Here is a 20,255-nt window from a genome sequence, read left to right on the forward strand (position 1 = left end):
AGATATTTTCACAATATACACATGCTTATGGAAGCCAGTTCATGTATTCCACAACTATAAGAGCTCATTATTCACTACTTATAAAATGAAAATGAGGACATCACAGTTGGTTAAGGACATCAATTTTTACCTAAATGAATGTTATGAATGATATAGATAGTTAACTTAATTTGTTAAGCAAGTGACTACACTGATTTTAATTTATCTTAAAGGCAGAGATTTGGCTAGACTTTTTATACAACTTACAAAATGCGTTGAAGAGGATGCTTTCAAACGATCCTATTTTAAAGCATTTGATGAAATTTGGAAATAATTGCAAATAAAATGATGACATTGGTTTTTGTCTCCTTCAAGTCATTTTAGAATTTCCCCTCCCATGAAAGGAGGGGAAATTTGTGTACTGTTTTCATACTTTAACCTTTAGCATTAGCAACTGTGCTTGAGAGGTTAAAAATTTCAGCCTCTGCATTGCACTGGCGCTCTGGTTCAGGAAGAAGCAAGCGTAGTGCAGTGTATCATGACAGCCTGAAATGGAATTCCAAGCATACGAAGGTAAATTTTCCAGCTGCCCTGGCACAGATTGAAATAACTCACTCTTGACTGCTGCCGCAGAAACTGTCAGTCTATATCTCAGACTCTAGCTATCAACTGCTTTGTATTGCTGCCTGCAGCAGACCCTCAGAGACTCCAAAGTGAGATGGGGAGGGTAATACTTCTCAGTGAAGTGCCCTACAGTACTTACGCAATTTCAGAATCTGTGCCAAGAAATTTTCTAGCATAACTCTTGCTTCCATCCTGGTCTATGTCATTTTGTTAACTTGGATGGTGTGTATCTGCTATAATGTACTAATTCGTTTTTTTTTCTCTTTTCCTATCAAAGCAGGGTAAGGTCTTGTGCATATTTCACATGGGCATATAAAATAGAAAGCATGTGATGATGGATGTATACAATAGAAAATACTTGATGAAAAATACTTGATGAAAATACTTGAGTCAAATTTCATGAGGCTAGTTCTAGTAAACATGTTACAAGTTTTAGATAAATGAAAGTACAACTTTGTCTTTACATTTTAGTCAAATTACTGATTTCTCTCAGATGTGCAAGAATCTGTATGCTTCAAAAATGAAAATGTTTACTTTTCATGACTCATGTATGAATTAAAAATAAGAGCATAAAAGAGTAGTATGCCAGCCACAGATATGGCTTTTACTATACCTGAAAGCTAATTACCCACACATATTTCCAACTCCCTGATCAGTGATGTCACTTTATAGCTTAAATAGGACACAGGGAAAGTACTTATAGCATATAAACATATCCGAATGCCAAATGCCTTCTCCAAAACTAGGTGTTAATCATTTGCCTTTTTACCCCAGAGATTACAAACTGATCTATACCCTAGTAGACACACATCTGTATCAGGTTCTTTAGAAAAGTGTCATATTTAGGTGATGAGAAACCTAGAGTAATTTGCCTAATAACTTTTCATCCACTTTGAAAGCAGATGGTATATTGTAACAAATGGAAGGGTTAGATAAGATTCTGGTATTGTAAATGATTTAAAAATAAGAAGGAAAGAATAGTCAGTTCCAGTCTCAACAAAGTGTTCATTCCCATCTACAGATCAATTAGTAAGAATTTCTTTTAAAGACTTTATCTCCTGGGAGAACACATGCAGATTGAAGAGTTAATCAAAATCCCAATGGCTCTCCTGAGTTTAAGAGCTCTCCTTAATAGAGTATTACAAGCACACAATCAAAAAATTTTTAACATAGTTTCCTGTCCAGGGAATGCTCATTTTAAAGATATCCTGGGTTCTTTTGAGTTCTTCAAGCAAGTAGATCACAGATACCACCCTTCCAATCACATATTTATCCCCATCAATTTCAGCAAAGAAATAGCATCCCGATACTTCTTGTGCTCACTTATAATTCTGTTATATAAATTTTATTCTCTATTTGAAGAACTCACAGTGCTTTCTCTAAAACATGGCTTTTTTCAGAATCTTGACTATAAATTGAACTTGGTGTCTATTAATATATGTACAGATCTCTCATCATAAAATGATGGTAATGTAAATTATCAGATACAACCTGGTAACCATGCTAAAATATTATTTTAACACATGTTGTAATGCAAGAAGTTAGAAAATACCAATACATACTGGTTCAGGTTCATTAGATATTGCATTAGTAAAATTATAAAAATTTAGTTGAGTGAGGTGGCTTTGCCTATAATTGTTAGTACTGGAGAGGTTGACATCTGGAACATTTCAGTTCAAAGCCAGAACAGGCAGAAAAATCAGAAGGATCCCCTTTCCAATTAGCTAGCAAAATGCTGCATTGAAGACATGGTTGAATTGATAGAGTACCAGCTGTGTGTAAATAAAGTGAGGAAGGACATGAGACCCTGAGTTCAAATCTAGACAAAAGTGCGCGCTCGCACGCGCACACACACACACACACACACACACACACACACACCATCAATCACATAATCAAATCAGATGTTTTATTTAATCATGTTATTTAATTTGGGAATATTCAGATAATTAAAAAATGATTGATCCTATGGAATCAATTTTATTATTTTATTAGCTGTTGTGGGATCTGACTAATGTATACATCAGGCTGTTCCTGGGTTCCATCTCTATTTTCTCATAGCATTTACTGTAGAATATGTGGATTGTAAATTTGTTTATTTCTTGAATACTTTATCTTGTCAGATTTTCAATCAAGTATTCCTTTCTGAAGGACCTGGATATCATATCCTTGAAAATACATCAAGAAAGATAGATTCACTAATGACATATGAGGGTAGAAGCCTAATTTCCATTAAGTGTCAAATTACAAACACAGATGTCTAAGTCAAATGGGCAAATCTTCACTCTCATGTCCTTTAGTAGTTTTCTAGTAGCACACTATCTAAATACTTTTCCACCTTTGGTTCCAAGGCAATTGTGTTTGTCTCTTTTGTGTTTTAGTCTTCAGTAAAAAAATCCCTTTCTTAATTCATGTCCAATGTTTATTTTCATTAAAAATATTCATCCCAAGTCAGTATACTTTCTAATAAAGTTGTGAGAGATTATATGTGGAATTATGAAATTGTATTGATAAAACACACATTTACTATTAACTTACCAAACAGTAATGTTAACAGAAATACTCAGCAAATTGTTAGATCTTTAATGTACATAGCATCTCATGTAATGTAGCATACATTAATTTTTTACAAGATCAATACATAAGAAAAGAATTATGAAAGACAAAACATGCATGTAGGAACTGGTTTCATTTGTTTACATTTTTAGTGAAGGATTGTGATTAAATTTTTTATGAAGTTTCATTAATAAAACCAAGAAAATTATAAGGAGAGAATATAAGCCTGATTAAAATATATGAAACAAGTAAGAGAAGTAATTAGTCAATTCTCAGACAGAAAGAACTTGCCACAGGGGCTACCCAAGAGACCTGCCCACCATGCTACAATTCAGTGTATCTCTAAGATGTTTATAACTAGTAGAGAAATTTATGCCCTGGTTACTTGGGACATTGTAAAATTTTCAGAAAGACTTTAAAAACAAATAATTGGCTTGAAAGTATCAAATGAAATTCAACCCGAGTAAAGTGTGTCATATTAAAATGATCAGCTTAAGCTATTTATATCCACTTATATGTTCTAATTTAGTTGTAACCTCTTAGAAAATTGACCCAAATCACCTCACAAATTCTCAATCAAGACATCTCAATGTGAAATAGAGTTCATTAATATTAACATTCCATCTTAAGCTATGACACTTATGGCCACATAAGAAGGGACAGGCTGATTCCAACAGATTAGGCCACTACTAACTTGTGGTCTAATTTGGGGAAGCTGTTTTCATCCACTTCAAATATTGTGGAATGAGTGTTAACATGTTTTTTCTTAGGGAAATAATAATAGTAATAATCAATACCTTCAATACAATTTCTAATATTTAAACTGATTATTTAAGCCTTTACAGACACAAAACCCTGATCTTCCTTCCTCATTAATTAATGATCTCTTAACTAAGACAAACATTTGTATTACAATGGAAATAGACTCAAAACATATTCACAAATATAGAAATTACCAGGAAGATTTGGAGAGGAGGGTTCTGATTAATATGTGAGCTATACTGTTATTTTTTGGATGTCACATATGCTAGAATGTTCAGCCCAGTTGAAGAGAGAGTAGTACGCTTCTGTACCTTAGGGTTGATTATTTAAGCACAGAAAAATTTTGCTTGTGTTGGTTGTTTCTGTGATAGTTGTGACCAATCATCTGAGAGAATAATGAGAGGGAAGAATAATTTATTTTGTCCTAACTTGCAGAGTTCAATCACTATGGTGGCTGTAACATGGTGGAACAGCTTCTTTGAGCATGGCCAGGAAAGAGGAATAGTAGGAAAGATATATTTTCTAGGCCATGCTTCATGACCTACTTCCTCTAACTAGCCTTCTTTTCTCTCTCTCACCACCTCCCAATAATGTGATCATACCATGAACTTCCAAAGTGATTAATCCACTTATTAGGTCAGGACACCTGATCAAATTTACTTTGAAAGCAACATGACAGCCACACCCAAGGTGTACTTTGCTAATCTCCTGGGTGTTCCCTATACATTAACAATGACAACCCAAATTATCATACCACCCACATTTGAATTACAGTTTGCCTATTCAAGAAATTTTCCTTTCTTCCCTACTAATACATTAATTTCTGATCAACAAAAGAATGGTAACTTGAGGGAAAAGTCAAAATTAAATATCTTATTAAAGTGATAGTCCATAACTAGAATAAGTAGGCTTAACACAGACACAAATCTACTTTCTGCTGTAACAGCAATTGTAGTGAAGTTTATTTTATTTTGCATGAAATATTTAGTCTTGATTGCCTATCAGATGGGGTTTAAGTGGAAACCACAGCAAGCCAATTAATGTCATTACAATTTGGGTTTTGAAAATTAGAAAGAGAATTGAAAGCTCTGAATGAATTCCTCTAACATGTACTTTGCCTCCTTTCCTCATCATGGCCTTTTATCTAACATTTCTGCAAGAGGAGATATTAAAACTCAGTTAATTTACTCAGCTAAATTTTCACTTTCACTCAAATATTTTGACAAAATGGGCCCATCACTACCTAAGCTGAGATTGCAAGAAAGTCTAAGTACAGTGGGAAGAATACACTAAAGACACACAGTCCTGGGGTTGATGCCCCAGCTATCAGGGTGAAGAGTAGGTAGAAAGTAGAGTAAAATTAAGATCATTTTCTGAATTCAGTGCCCTTACTCTTTCAAGTTAAAGTGTGTGTATGCCTTTATTAAATATTTGGGGCAGCAAATATTTTAGACTTCAAGGATTTTTTAAAGAAGTATTTTGGGGGCTGGGGATATGGCCTAGTGGCAAGAGTGCCTGCCTCGGATACACGAGGCCCTGGGTTCGATTCCCCAGCACCACATAGACAGAAAACGGCCAGAAGTGGCGCTGTGGCTCAAGTGGCAGAGTGCTAGCCTTGAGCGGGAAGAAGCCAGGGACAGTGCTCAGGCCCTGAGTCCAAGGCCCAGGACTGGCCAAAAAAAAAAAAAAAGAAGTATTTTGGAATAGTTGTATATACATAATACAGGTGAACTTCAGTCTAAAACAAATTGAATTGTGTTTTCCAAATGCCTCCAAAAATAGGCTGATGGTTAATTCTGAACAATATTTTCCATGTGTTCCATTTTCATTTCAAAACAAGACCAGGTGTGGAATTTTCCAGTTAAATGTTGTATAGGTGCCACAGAAGTGTTGGATTCTGGAGCATTTGCAATTCAGAATTTTTGGACTACACATGTTTTGTGTATAGTATATATTTGATATAATTTAATTTCACTCAAGTAATCAGCAATATAAATAGCCACCAACATCAAGTTATAATATAGATAGACTGTGGTTCTATAAAACACTGAACAATTCATTGTGTCTCTAAAATATTTCCGACTTTTACATACCTGCACCTCCTTTCCACAGAGCAAGGTGTCAGCTGTCCTTTCCATTCATAAGGCTGCTGCCCTCAAATTCACAGACTCCAGTATTTGTCACTCCAGTAGTTCAGTTGCAGGGTGTATAAGGGATTGAGGTGAGCACTGGCATATGTGAACTCCAGAAATATATGTAGGTGAGAGAGGATGAAAGGTAGCATTCAAAAAGTACAAACAAATTCAACATGCTAAGAGAAACAATCTAGACTCAGAAAAACAAATATCTCATTTTGCTCATATGTGGAAATCAAGACCTAAAACAATGAGACATAAATGCAAAATGGAGATATCTTATTACAGGGGGGGAGGGCAGTGTTAATGGAAAGGGAAGTGAAAATGAAGGGGGTTGTAGGGAAAAACAGGACAACAGAATAGAATAATGAAACAGATTAAAAATTATTGTAAAGGAAGAAATAAAAAGATGGCTTATAAAGATGAATTTGAGGTACACATTGTATATGCATGTACAGACCTATTACAATAACACTCTCTTGTATAATTAATAAACAGTGATAAAAAAGATAAATGCATAAATCAAACAAAAATACTGTAGCTTTTCTTACACAGTTCAGACATTTTTGTTGCAATCTACTCCCTTTTGAGATAGTTCCAGAGTCTTTGGCTTCAGTTAATGAACTTGACAATGCAGTTTCCATTTCCTTTCTGTCTTTTCTATTTCATACCCTGTAGTACCTCATTATAGCTCTCTGAGATAATTCTCCAAATAAACTACCTTCATGCAAGCTCTGGTGTTTGGCTCAGCTTTCAAGGGGAATCGAGGTAAACATACCAATGTAAGAAAGACTGACCAACTAAAACTAGAGAGATTTAGCAATCTTGTCCTGGTTTTCTACAAAAACTCTATATTCACTAAGTGAATGTTATGTTGAATGCAGGCACAAAATTGAACTAAATAAAGAAAATATGTACCTTCAGTAAATGGCAAAATGCCTAATGAAATAAACAATTCAAATGTGAATAAACTGTTGAGTATGCCAAAAGAGTTGTTAATAACTACTTTGAACATTCAGGAAATGAGTGATTTTCTTACTTGATTAAAAAATGTGCATGTGTCTCTACCTACTTCAGAATATGAATTCATATATAGCAATTTTTAAATGAAGTAAGCATTTTCAATTAAAATAAAAAAATCCAACAAAATACAGGAGAAAGAAATTCTAATCATCTGTTCAGGTAAGAAGCAACCAAAATTATTAATCAGCATACAGAATGCTACAATTTCAAAAGAAAAGAAAGAGATGCTAATTAAAACAATGAGAGAATTTTCAGCTGTGAATGAAAGGAATTTTGAAAAATGTGCTGTAATAGTGCTCTGTGCTCTTCAGGTTATAATCAAGCTGCTCTTTCTCTGTTATTGCCATTACGGATATGTGACAAAGCTTTCTCATTTGATTTCAGCTACTATATTGTTTCTAAAATATATCCAAGTACAACATTAAACTAGCCCTTCCCTTACAAAAAAAAAAGAAAGAAAAAGCCAGAAACCACACAAAAAACCTTCTTCACCGTTTTATATATAATAATGGGAAAAGTGCAAACTGTGAACGTACATCAGTAGGGTGATCTATTAGTGTTTTCATTTCTGTAAATATCAAAGATACAGATTTTAATGCATGTGCAAGTGGCTCATATCGGTCCTCTTATCTCTGTGGGAGGCTGAGAATGGGAAGATTGCTGTTTAAGGCTAGCGCATGCAGAAAAGTTTTCAAGATGTCTTTCTTAACCTATAGCGCTTTGCAGGTGTGCACACCTGGCATTTGAAAGAGGCTGAGATAAGTAGGGTTGTGATTCCAGACAAGACCAGAGAGAAATTCCTCGACTATCATCATGGAGAGAAAGTGGACATGGAAGCCTGAGTCTATAATCCCAGCCACAACAACTTATCTAAAAATAGGTAGATACCATCGCAGTTGTGTGAATGGGCAGTAAAGGAGGCCTTAGCCTACAAAGAACCAGTGGAAAAACAAGGCTTGAGAAATGACTCAGCAGTGTTGTGCCAGCCTCACTAGTGCTAGTCTGTGAATTCAAACCTCAGCATCTTTAAAAAGAATACTATAAACAATTATTTGGAAAAGAAAAGAAGAATACTGGTTTAAGATAACCTAAGTTTTAAAAAATAGCACTACATTTTTGTAGGTTTTGTACTTTGGGGTAGGAAACAAATACATGATTCTAGAATCCCATTTAACCAAATAAATAATCCACCCATGATAGAGAAGAAAGAGAGGAGGAAAGGCTGAAAAGAAGAACAGAGGCCCATCCTTTAAATCACACTTTATATTTAGAGTACTGAGTTGTGAACTTGGGCATTCACACATTTTCCTTGCTTCCTGGCTGGTGCTGTTCTATTTGAGTCATTCCTTCAGGTCTGCTTTTTTTCTGCATATTTTGGAGATAGAGTAAAAGGGACTCTTCTGCCTGGACTTGCCTCAATCCAAGATCCTCCAGATCTCAGCCTCCTCAGTAGCTAGGATCAAAGGTGGCAAGCTACTTGAATTATATTTATAGTGAAAAACTTGAAGAAGTTTCTGTGTCCTTTGTACTGTATCAAAAAATCATCCAACTTACCACACTGTATTCTTCTCTCTGGAGAGAAAATTAGAAAAAGCAATTTGTGATACAAAATGATAAATTATTTTGAATATAATATTGTTCTTGTGAAATAGACTCCATTAATATTTTTAAGTCTAATCTTGATTCATTAAAATTTATAAACTTAGTAGTAGATATGGATATAATAATATAGAACATGCTAGCATATAATAGTTTGAAACATTGGTTTCAGAAGTGTGTGTGTGTGTGTGTGTGTGTGTGTGTGTGTGTGTGTACATGTTAAGTATGCTAGTGATAGAAGTCTTGAAAGAGACTGGAAGAAAGCATGACTGACTGAGACTAAGACAGCAGTAATTAGCTAGGCCTGGTTTGGAATCTTGACAGTATCTGGAGATATCTCTAATGATGTTGTCATAGCTGATATAAAACACTTTGTGAACCTTACTTTTCTTTCAAGGCTGCATTTCCTTTAGTTGTACGTACAATTTGACCTACCACAAAGGGAAAATGCACAGAAGTAAAAGTGGTGGTGATATGAAGTAAAGTATCCTTTTGCTTCATTCAAGGAGAAAGGATAATAAGAGTCTATGCATAATAAAATATATAACTGTGCCTATAATCTTAAAAATCAAGCTTTTAATGTAAAAGGAAAGACATGTAAGTTATTTACCTTATTTAAAATCTTATAGTTGTCAATGTTAATATCAGCAAGAACTGATGTTTTTAGTGCCTCCTAACTTTGTTCATTTAAAGGATTAAAATTACTGAGAACCCTATAGCAATGAACACACCTAGCCTCTGTGATCTTCAAATAGCATTTCCCATCAGGAAAAGGGTTCATTGTATAAAGTCCTGATTCCATGTCACTAAAGAAAAGAAATTAGGGCATTGTACTGTTTCTTGCTGTACTGGAAAACATGGAAGCTACTCAAGCCTAGAGAATTGAATGGAAAGGACGTAAAAGTCAACGTTTAATGACTGCTGTCTGCCAATATAGAGAGAAACTTAATATCAAAATGAAGAAGCAATGAATGAACTGAATATCATGGCAACTCCTGCTTCATAAAAACCATGAGAGGTGTGAATGTATTTGTGTAAAAGGAGACAGAGAGAGAGAGAGAGAGAGAGAGAGAGAGAGAGAGAGAGAGAGAGAGAGAGAGAGAGAGAGCAGGGAGGAGGGAGGGGAGAGTATCAGAATCCAAAAGAAAATGTATTGGATATAACTACAAGGACACAACTGTGAAATCAAAGAAAATGAAAAGAAACAAAGGAATTGAAGTATGTATCCTGTCTTATTTCAGGCTTACTAAGGACTCCTCAGTTATGAGATAATTTTTCTTCATTGCTCAATTGCAGATATTAAATGAATAATTGACAAAATTAAAGGAAAAGTCAAAATTTTCATACACTTAGTTAAATAATTTATTCAGATGACATCTTGCAGAGATAAAAAGATTGATGAGGATCTTTTTATGGAGAAATGAATCTATCTCCACATAATCACCAGATCCATCTTAGCAACACAGTATCAGCCTCCTGACTGCTTTAAGGGGCAGGGGGATGACCTTTGTTCTCTATCCATAGTGCTGATTCTGAGTCTAATAACTCCTCTAAAGATATTTCAGCTTACAAGGAGAGGAAAAGACCTTAAACAATGCCACAAGAAGTGATGAATAACTCCAGGACTAGAGACAATGAAAACACAGCTGATCCAGCTGACAAACAAAAATGTTGACATATTTTTCAAAATGTGAGATACTACTACCCTAGATTAAGAGGAAAATTTTAAAGATTGACTTTAGGAAACCACAAAAACTTGCCTCATTTCATGAATGTTAAAAGGAAGGCTTTTTTTTTTATACTAACATTTTTTCTTTTTCTTCAGCATATATTAAATTGTTCTAATGGAGAAGTTTTATTATGACACTTTTACACACTCATGTGATGTTCATCACTCATATTCATCCTCTATTTCTTTCACTTACTCCCTCTTGTTTCCCTTTATTCTTTCCACCATGTGAGCAGTCTCCATTTTCTTCCCCTGAACTTAGCTGCTCTGTTTAGCTTTGTTTTCCTACAGCTTCTACAAGTGATAACAAACATACCATACTTGTTTTATGTGAGACTGGCACTGTGAAACACTCAAGGAAATATGCCGATTAGTAAAAATGATCATTACAAATATCAAAATACCATTAATATTAATTGTGCTAATAGCATTAGGATTATATCCTAAATGATCATATTTTAAGCAAATGCTTAGATGCCGCATGATCTTTTGCATCATGTTTAAACAAACAGAAAGGTAAAACAAAAACTATATATAGAAAATGACGTAACATCTAATTAATTGGCCATTTTGAATAAAGGTATACATCCTGTTTTTTTTTTCAACTTTTGAAAAGATATAGTACAAGAAAATCAAAGCTTCCAAGAGAACTAGGCTTTGGTCAGAATGTAGGTGCTTATCTATGTCTGTCATGTTAAAGCCTCATCCACAGAATTTTGATCCTTCTTGCAAGACTATCAGACAACTTATTTTCTTAACCCCTAGAACAAAAGTATGACTCTTCTAGGAGTAGTGTATGGCTGTGTATATTGTGGGTGCTTATAACTTCTGTAGGAGACTTAGTGTTCCTATCTTTTGCCAGGACAAGGATAATGACTCTAAAATTTCACCAATGTGAGGGATACTCAAAGCCAAAACCAAAATGAAAAATGGCATAAAAATGCCAATGACACTCTTTTTATAGACAATGTGTATGAGGAAATGTTGTAGTGATGAATTACATCTTAAAGAATCCTGAAGCAGAAATCGGAGGAACTTGAAATCCCTAGATCACATATAGGTAAACATCAGTAACAGTAATTTGTTTTAACGGATATTCTATTATTTATTTTTAAAAAATGCTTTTAAACTCTACCACTTGAGCCATGCCCCCAGCTCTGAGAAAGGCTTTTAAAATTTCTGTTCTCATTCCCATTTTTAAATTGCAATTTACTGAGGGCCCTAGACTCTAATATATATACAGGAGAGAAATGGATTTCTAATCACAGGATTCTACCACCAAAGCCACCTGCAACACCACTTTCCTGCAGTTTAATTTATTACCATGTTATTTATTAATTAAAAAAACTTTTTGGTGTGGTGTTGTGCAAAAGGGGTACAGTTACATAACAGGGCAGTATGTACATTTCTTGTGATATCTTACACCTTGTTTTTCCTTCCCTTCCCTAGATCAGTTAGAGATATATACAATACACAGTGTATCAAAAACATATACAGTATCCATGTGGCCTCCGCCAAAGGAAATTCAACAATAGAGTTTGTTTATCTTTGTCTTATATGAACATACATACATAGCTTTTGAGCTATTGTGATCCACTGAGAGGTCTATTTTTGACCTTTATATGTTGAGTAGTTGTTTGGTTTTAGTTACATAATGTAGGGTCACTGACCCAAACATGAGGGAAATACCATTTGACAAGAAGTTTTTGATTTCGCAGACCTGGTCTCTATTACCATGTTATTTAATATTTTTGAAAGTGAACTTTTGGTTCTGGATCAATATTTATAGATAAATTATAATGATAGTATATACATATTTTCCTCTTGCACATACAACACTTTTGTTTAACCTCCTAACATCTACTTGATATGTTTATCACAATTAATGAATGAATGTTAATACTTCTTACTTAAAATCCTTACCAGTAAGTTTCCTTTATTTTCACATTATATCCCCTTTCTCTTTCAAGAGCCTATCCAGGGTAGCATAATGCATTTATATATTGTAGCTAGGGACTGGTTGGTATAAAAATTTCTGAGACTTCCTTATTTTTAATAACTTGGGCAGTCTTAAGTTCTATTATACAAATACAGAACGAAAATATTTTATAAAATACCTCTGTTTTCAGATTTAGTAGATGCTGCTCTTCATGACTATGCTGTAGTTACAGGTTTAGGGACCAGTGACCATCACAAAGGTAAATCATCATAGCATAACAATGGTAATCAGTATCAATTATATAAGATTACTGAGGCTCCTGTTTTTCAACTGTGTTAAATGGTATTCGGCAGATTTTTTTTCAAATGAAAAGTTAGTCATTCTTCATTTTTATTTTTATTTTTTTGTTGGTGGTAGTACTATTAGTAATTGAACTTAAGACCTCATGTTTGCAAAGCAAATGCCCTCCATATCATCCATGTTCCCAGGCCTATTCCTTTTTCAGTTTTTACATTTACCAATCAGAATCGCTGTAGGTCACTATGATAATGAGAAAATACAGACAGACATATAAGTAATCTGTTCAGTGAAACTAAGGAAAATATTGTCATTTTTTACCTTTTATTTATTACTAATGTTTCCAATAACAAATCATCCTAAGTCTCTCTCATAAACTCTACTCATAGGAGATTATAACTATAATAAATTTATTAATTGCATTTGCTAATGAATAAGTTCATTAAAAGAACAATAAACCTTTGATTGCAAAGTTATATGCAATTGAGATAATACTTGTTCTTTGAGAATAACAAGAAATGCTCAGTCTGTAATGGGATTTGAAATTGTGGTTGATCTTGATATTTGCTCGACTTTAAGCTTTTCCTATGCTTCCACAGATAAACATGAGCAGACTTCATGTGAATGTGTGTACTCTCTAGTGTTGTATATGTTAAAATCCAATCATCAATGTGATCATATTAGGAAGTGGGGCCTTAGGAGATAATTAAGCTACATGGGATAGGGCTTCAAGAATGACATTAATGCCTCTGTGAAGGTGGTACAAATGCACGTTCAATAAGCTATTATAGTAAATAAAGCTGTGTGGAAGCCTAAACCCACACCGAAATATCCTCACTTCTTTCTTAGAAAAAAATATTAAATCAAGAACAATAACTTTTTAATTTGTCCATCCTACTGCTAAAAATTCAAATGAATCTGGAGAATGAATATTACCAATTGCAAGCCTCCCCATCTCAAATCAAATAATTTGACTTTAAAGATATTCGAAATGTATTACCATATAAAATACTTTACCAAGCTCTGTAATTTGCTGAATGTATTTCTCTCTGTTATGATTGTTATTTAATGATTATAGGTAGATTTATAAGATGATTATAAGTTGATCATATTCAGATTTTTATATAATGTTCTCAAAATCAGTATTTATTTAGTTTTACTCATGGGTCCATGACATTTTTGTTATTTGTAACAAATCAACTATCTGCATATCCTATAAATATCACAATGATTTGTTAGATCACTGACATCATGAACTTTGGGAAATATTAGTAAAGACTAATACATCAGACAACTTATTATGTTAAACATGCTTTGTGGGATGTTTAGAGGTTTTTTTAAATATTTATTATCAAACTGATGTACAGAGAAGTTACAGTTTCATACGTTATGCACTGGATATATTTCTTGTACTGTTTGTTACCTTGTCCCTCATTCCCCTGCTCCCCCTTTTCCCTTTTCTTCCCATGAATTGTTCAGCTCATTCACACCAAACAGTTTTGCAAGTATTGATTTTATAGTTGTTTGTCTTTTTTCACCCTGTGTCTCTCGATTTTGGTATTCCCTTTCAATTTCCTAGTTTTAATACCAGTATGCACAGTTTCCAATGTACTCAGATAAGATACAGAGATAGTGTAGGTACAACCACAGGAAGGGGATACAAGAAGATCATCAATAATAGAAGTTACAGTTACACATAGCACGTTGAAAGTAGTTACAACAGTGATATAACAATCGTTTCCATAACATGGAGTTCATTTCACTTAGCATCATCTTATGTGTTCATAAGGGTATACCTATTGGGCTCTTGTGATACTCTGCTGTGACCTGCATAAACCTGTGCTAATTATTCCCTATAAGGGAGACCATGGAGTCCATGTTTCTTTGGTGTGGCTCACTTCACTTAGTATAAATTTTTCCAAGTCCTTCCATTTCCTTACAAATGGAGCAATGTCATTCTTTCTGATAGAGGCATAAAATTCCATTGTGTATATGTACCACATTTTCCTGATCCATTCGTCTACTGAGGGGCATCTGGGTTGGTTCCAGATTCTACCTATGACAAATTGTGCTACGATGAACATTGTTGTGCTGGTGGCTTTAGTGTGTTCTTGTTTGTGGTCTTTTGGGTAAATGCCCAAAAGTAGGGCTGCTCTATGTTTAGCCTTCTGAGGAATCTCCATACCGCTTGCTAGAGTGGCTGAACCAGGTTACGTTCCCATCAACAATGAAGTAGGGGTTCCCTTTTGGCCACATCCCCACCAAGAATTGTTATTGTTAGTTTTCTTGATATAGGATATTCTTACTGGGGTGAGATGGAATCTCAATGTTGTTTTGATTTGCATTTCTTTTATGGCCAGTGATGTAGAATACAGAGAAGAGAATTCTCTTTTTAAGTCTATAGCCCACTTGATGAGGCAGCTATTGGTTCTTTGTGGTATTGTTTTGGAGGAATGTAATTTTTTCAGTTCTGCATATATTTTAGATATGAGGTCTTTGTCCATTGTATGGCCAGTAAGATCTTCTCCCAATCTGTGGGCTTTCTGTGTATCTTGCAAGCTATGTCCTTTGCCCTGCAGAAGCTCTGCAGTTGGATGCAGTCCCATTTGCCCAACCTGTTTTTGATTTGTAGCCTTAAGGGTCTTTGTTAAGGAAGTTCCGTCCTGTGCCAAGGAGCCCAAGTGTTGCTGCTACTCCTTCCTTTAGTGTTTTCAGGGTGTCTGTTTTGATTTTGAGGTCTTTGATCCATTTGGAATTGATTTTGGTGCAGGGTGATATATAAGGATCTAGTTTTAGTTTGTTGTGCAGTGTTGAACCAGTTTTGCCAGCACCATTTGTTAAAGAAGCTATCTTTCTTCCATACTATACTTTAGCTCCTTTATCAAAGATTAAGTAGGCGTAGTTCTGTGGTTTCATTTCTGGGTCTTCAATTCTGTTCCATTGGTCTTCAGGCCTGTTCTGGTGTCAATACGAAGCTGTTTTTATTACTATAGCTTTATAATACAGCTTGAAGTTTGGTATTGTAATTCCTCCAGCACTGTTCTTTCTGCTTAGGATTGTTTTTGCTATTCTGGGTCTTTTATTGTTCCATATGAATTTCTGGATTGCTTGCTCTATTTCATTAAAGAATGGTGTTGGGATATTAATGGGTATTGCATTGAATTTGTAGATAGCCTTTGGCAATATTGCCATTTTGATTATATTAATCCTCCCAATCCAGGAGCATGGGAGGTTTTTCCATTTCCTTAGTTGTGCCTTAATTTCATTTTTCATTTTTTTTTTTTTTTTGGCCAGTCCTGGGACTTGGATTCAGGGCCTGAGCACTGTCCCTGGCTTCTTTTTGCTCAAGGCTAGCACTCTGCCACTTGAGCCACAGCACCACTTCTGGCCATTTTCTGTATATGTGGTGCTGGGGAATCGAATTCAGGGCCTCATGTACTCAGGCACTCTTGCCACTAGGCCATATCCCCAGCCCCATTTTTCATGTTTTTAAAGTTCTCATCATAGAGGTCTTTCACTTCTTTGGTTAAGGTTATTCCTAGGTATTTTTTGTTTTTTGAGACTATTGCAAAAGAAGTTGCTTTCCTGATTTCAGCCTCAGTCTTTGGAGTGTTAGCACTCTGGGAAGACAGTGGAGAAGCAGCAGAGCCCTAGCTGAGCTCCCTCCAACATTGCAGTTTTCCCACCAAAGAGAAACTTTTACTCCTTGAAAGACAGCGTAAGTAAGTTATAACAGTACAGGGATTCTGGCCAGGAAGGAAAAATCGACTTTGCTGGTCTGAAAACACATATTTGAGCTCTGGGCGGCATCCTGCCACCATGCCAGTGCCAGTGCCAGCATAGTACCCCGCACTCAATGGAGACCAGGGAGAAATCCTCCAGATGGCACTGGACAGACACGGATTGCAGGCTGAGCACAGACAGGCTGAAATCACAGAGAAAGCATGTGTATCCCACGAAAGACATTCTCACTCGGGCCCACAAAGCAGCTCCTTGAAGATAGCCTTTCCTCCACAGCCAGAGCAAAGCGCCATCTTTGACACTGGCATAGGGTCAGACCAGACTAGAGTTTTTTTTTTGTTTGTTTTTGTTTTTTGCCTGTCCTAGGCCTGGAATACTGGACCTAGGTACTGTCCTTGAGCATCCTTGTCTCTAGGTTAGTGCTCTACCACTTTAGCCAGAGCACCACTTCTGGCTTATTCTGTGTATTTTATTGGAGATAAGAATCTCACATACTTTCCTGCCCAGGCTGACTTCTAACTGGGGTCTTCACATCTTAGCCTCCTGTGTAGCTAGGATTACAGGCGTTAAGTCACCAGTGTCCTGGCTATGTTTAGGTGCTTGAGGCATCATATTCTACATGTTAGAAATGTCACCATGGCTTTATAAACATAATCCATGTCAGATGCTAATATTGTTCAGCATTCACCTTTTCAACAAGAAGATCTAGAGTGAAACTAATAAATTGGCAAAATCCTTTGAAAAAACAATAGCCAGGCAATTAGTGGCATGGCAACTATATTACCTTTGTGTTGTCAAGGTTACACTTTTTGAGTTACTTTTGTTGGTATCTTTGTGACCTCCAGAAACTCTTTTTAGCTCTTTTAAGCTGTTAATGAGAGTGGATTGTTGTTGCTGTTGTTGTTGTTGTTGTTGTTGGTTGTGCTTGAACTCAGGGCCTGGGCACTGTCCCTGGGCTCTTTTGCTCAAGACTAGCAATCTATAACTTTGAGCTACAGAGCCATTTCTGGTTTTCTGGTGGTAAATTGAAGATAAGATTCTCACAGACTTTTCTGCCTGAGCTGGCTTCAAATCACAATCCTCACATCTCAGCCTGCTGAGTTACTAGGATTACAGGCCACCAGCACCCATTCAAGTAGTTTTTTTTTAATGCAAAGGAAATTTCCCATTATCAAGTTTCATCTATCATAGCAGACATTTCATCTAAAAGACTAGCCTTTTCTAGTCATATTGAGGGCAACAGAATTGGACAGCCTGTCTAAATGGAAAGGACTTGTTAATTCTCATGACAGACTTTCTCACTCAGGAAACTCCGATCTATGAGTTCTTCCCTCAAAAATCATGAAGACAAGCCCTGTCCTCTTTACCTGGTTCTGTAATTGTAATCTGTCTGCACAAGATTCAATGAAATCCAATTTTCACTCTTCTTTGAAGCTTAGGATATATCATAGCCTCAGACGATCCCTCTAGGCATTATCAGGAAAGTTTGCTTGAGCAACTACAACTTCTAAGAGGACATTCCTAGAGAGTTGAATCAATATGTTTACCTTTACCCAGAACATGATTTTTTATTAAGACTTATTTTAAGGATGACAGTTTTAGTGGTTTGTTGTTTGTGCTTTTATGTATTGCTTAAATTATTTAAAATAAGTAGATATCATTTAAAATTAAAACAGAAAAACTAACAAAGTAACAACATAACTCATAGCTAACAGTTAAAGGAATAATGTACAAACGAAATCATTATTTTTAAAATCATCTACAAGTTTCGCTAATAAAGGCAGGGCAGATGGCTCACACCTATAATTCTATCTATGAGGAGGTATAGAGAATCAAGATGTGAAGCAAGTCTGGGCATAAAAGTCTACTATACTCCATCTCCCATAAACAGCACAAAACTAGGCTGGTAATGTGGTGCAAATTGTAGACTCCAGCTATGTAAACAAGACAGCCAACCTGTGTACGATGCCCAGAGTTCAAGGCAAGATACTAGAAAAAAATTACCACAAAAAGAATTTAAAACCCTATTAGTCTGAAAAGGATTGTTATCATTCCAGATACAGTGATAATTTGTATATAATTATTGCCCAGGGAAAACATAGAAATCTGGTATAACTTACCTCATCAATGAGAATCCAAGTATTAACATCTCCAATTTTAATTTCAAGTTGTAGCCAAACTGATAAACTACTTTTGCAAAAATACTCCTAGCAGAAGGCAACAAGAAAAACAAGACTTTTAAATCTTAAAAGCCTTAGGATATATACAGTAATACTTGCATTACTGACCTTTGGACTTGGTCTAGCCAAATGATATTTGCATTGAAAAATAGTGATTATCTCTTAAACATATAATACAATGAATACTGTTCCTGACAAGAAACTCAAAAATAGATATTCCAAATTTCCTAAATCAGTAACAGCCATACAGTTTAAAAGGTAGCTATGGGGGCTGGGAATATGGCCTAGTGGCAAGAGTGCTTGCTTTGTATACATGAAGCCCTGGGTTCAGTTCCCCAGCACCACATATATATAGAAAATGGCCAGTAGTGGCACTGTGGCTCAAGTGGCAGAGTGCTAGCCTTGAGCACAAAGAAGCCAAGGACAGAGCTCTGGGCCCTGAGTCCAAGGCACAGGACTGGCAAAAAAAAAAAAAAAAAGAAAGAAAGAAAGAAAGAAAGAAAGAAAGAAAGAAAGAAAGAAAGAAAGAAAAGAAAAGGTAGCTATGTAACTGGGTACAGGTGACTCACATCTATAGTCCTAGCTACTCTGGAGGCTGAGATCTAAGGATTCAAAGGCAGCTGGCGCAGGAAAGTCTGTGAAACTCATCTCTGCTAAGCTACCAAAAAGAGCCAGAAGTGGATGTAGCTCAGTGGAGCACTAGCCTTGAGCAAGATAAAAAACAAAAACACAAAACCACTGTTGTAATTATTCTCAACATGAACTATATGAACTCATACTACTTTTTTTTTCTCTTTTTCCTTGTCTGTTTGTTTGACTGAGTAGTTTGTCTAGTTTTGTTTCTCTTGTACTCCCTTCCTGTGGCTGTACCCTCACTACCACTGTACTACATCCGACTACCCTGGATATTGTCTGATACCGGTAAGAGAACTGGGGAAGGGAAAAGGAATACCAAAATCGAGAGACAAAGAACAAAAAGACAAATCGTTCAAAAAGCAACACTTAGAAACCATTTGGTGTAAACCAACTGCACAACTCTTGGGGGGAGAGGAGAAGAGGGAGGGGGAAGGGGGGAAATGAGGGAGGAGTTAACAAGTAGAATGAGAAATGTACTCACTGCCTTTCATATGAATCTGTAACCCCTGTGTACCACACATTGACAATAAAGAAAAAATACTAAACAACAACAACAACAAAAACATAAATCAAAATCAATCAACACAGTGTGACAACTCCCAGGCCCTGCACCTCCTCCACCACCCCCGCCAAAAAAATATAGCTGTGTAGAGGATGTGCTTATGATCAGTCATGTTAAGACTGTTTGATCTGAGCATTGTAAGAAGAAACTGGAAGGAGCCCAATTACAACTCATGTGTAAACGTTTGGAAGCCTTCTACTTGCCCACAGATTTCTTCTATCATAACCCAAAGATCCTTAATATGCAGCTGACTTTACTTTATCTGTTATTTTTAATTGACATATAAAATTTTATGCATTTGTTATTTGCAACATGATGCTATATAATATACACACAAATATGCACACAATTACAGGATTAAATATAATTAACTACTGCATTATTAACTGACATGATTATCATTTTGTAATAAAACATTTTTCAGTCCCTTATCAATTTAAAATTGGATAATACATAATTTAACTATGGTCACATGCAGTATAATGGATTTCTT

The sequence above is a fragment of the Perognathus longimembris genome, chromosome 2 (assembly GCF_023159225.1).
Source record: "Perognathus longimembris pacificus isolate PPM17 chromosome 2, ASM2315922v1, whole genome shotgun sequence".
Classification (NCBI taxonomy): Eukaryota; Metazoa; Chordata; class Mammalia; order Rodentia; family Heteromyidae; genus Perognathus; species Perognathus longimembris.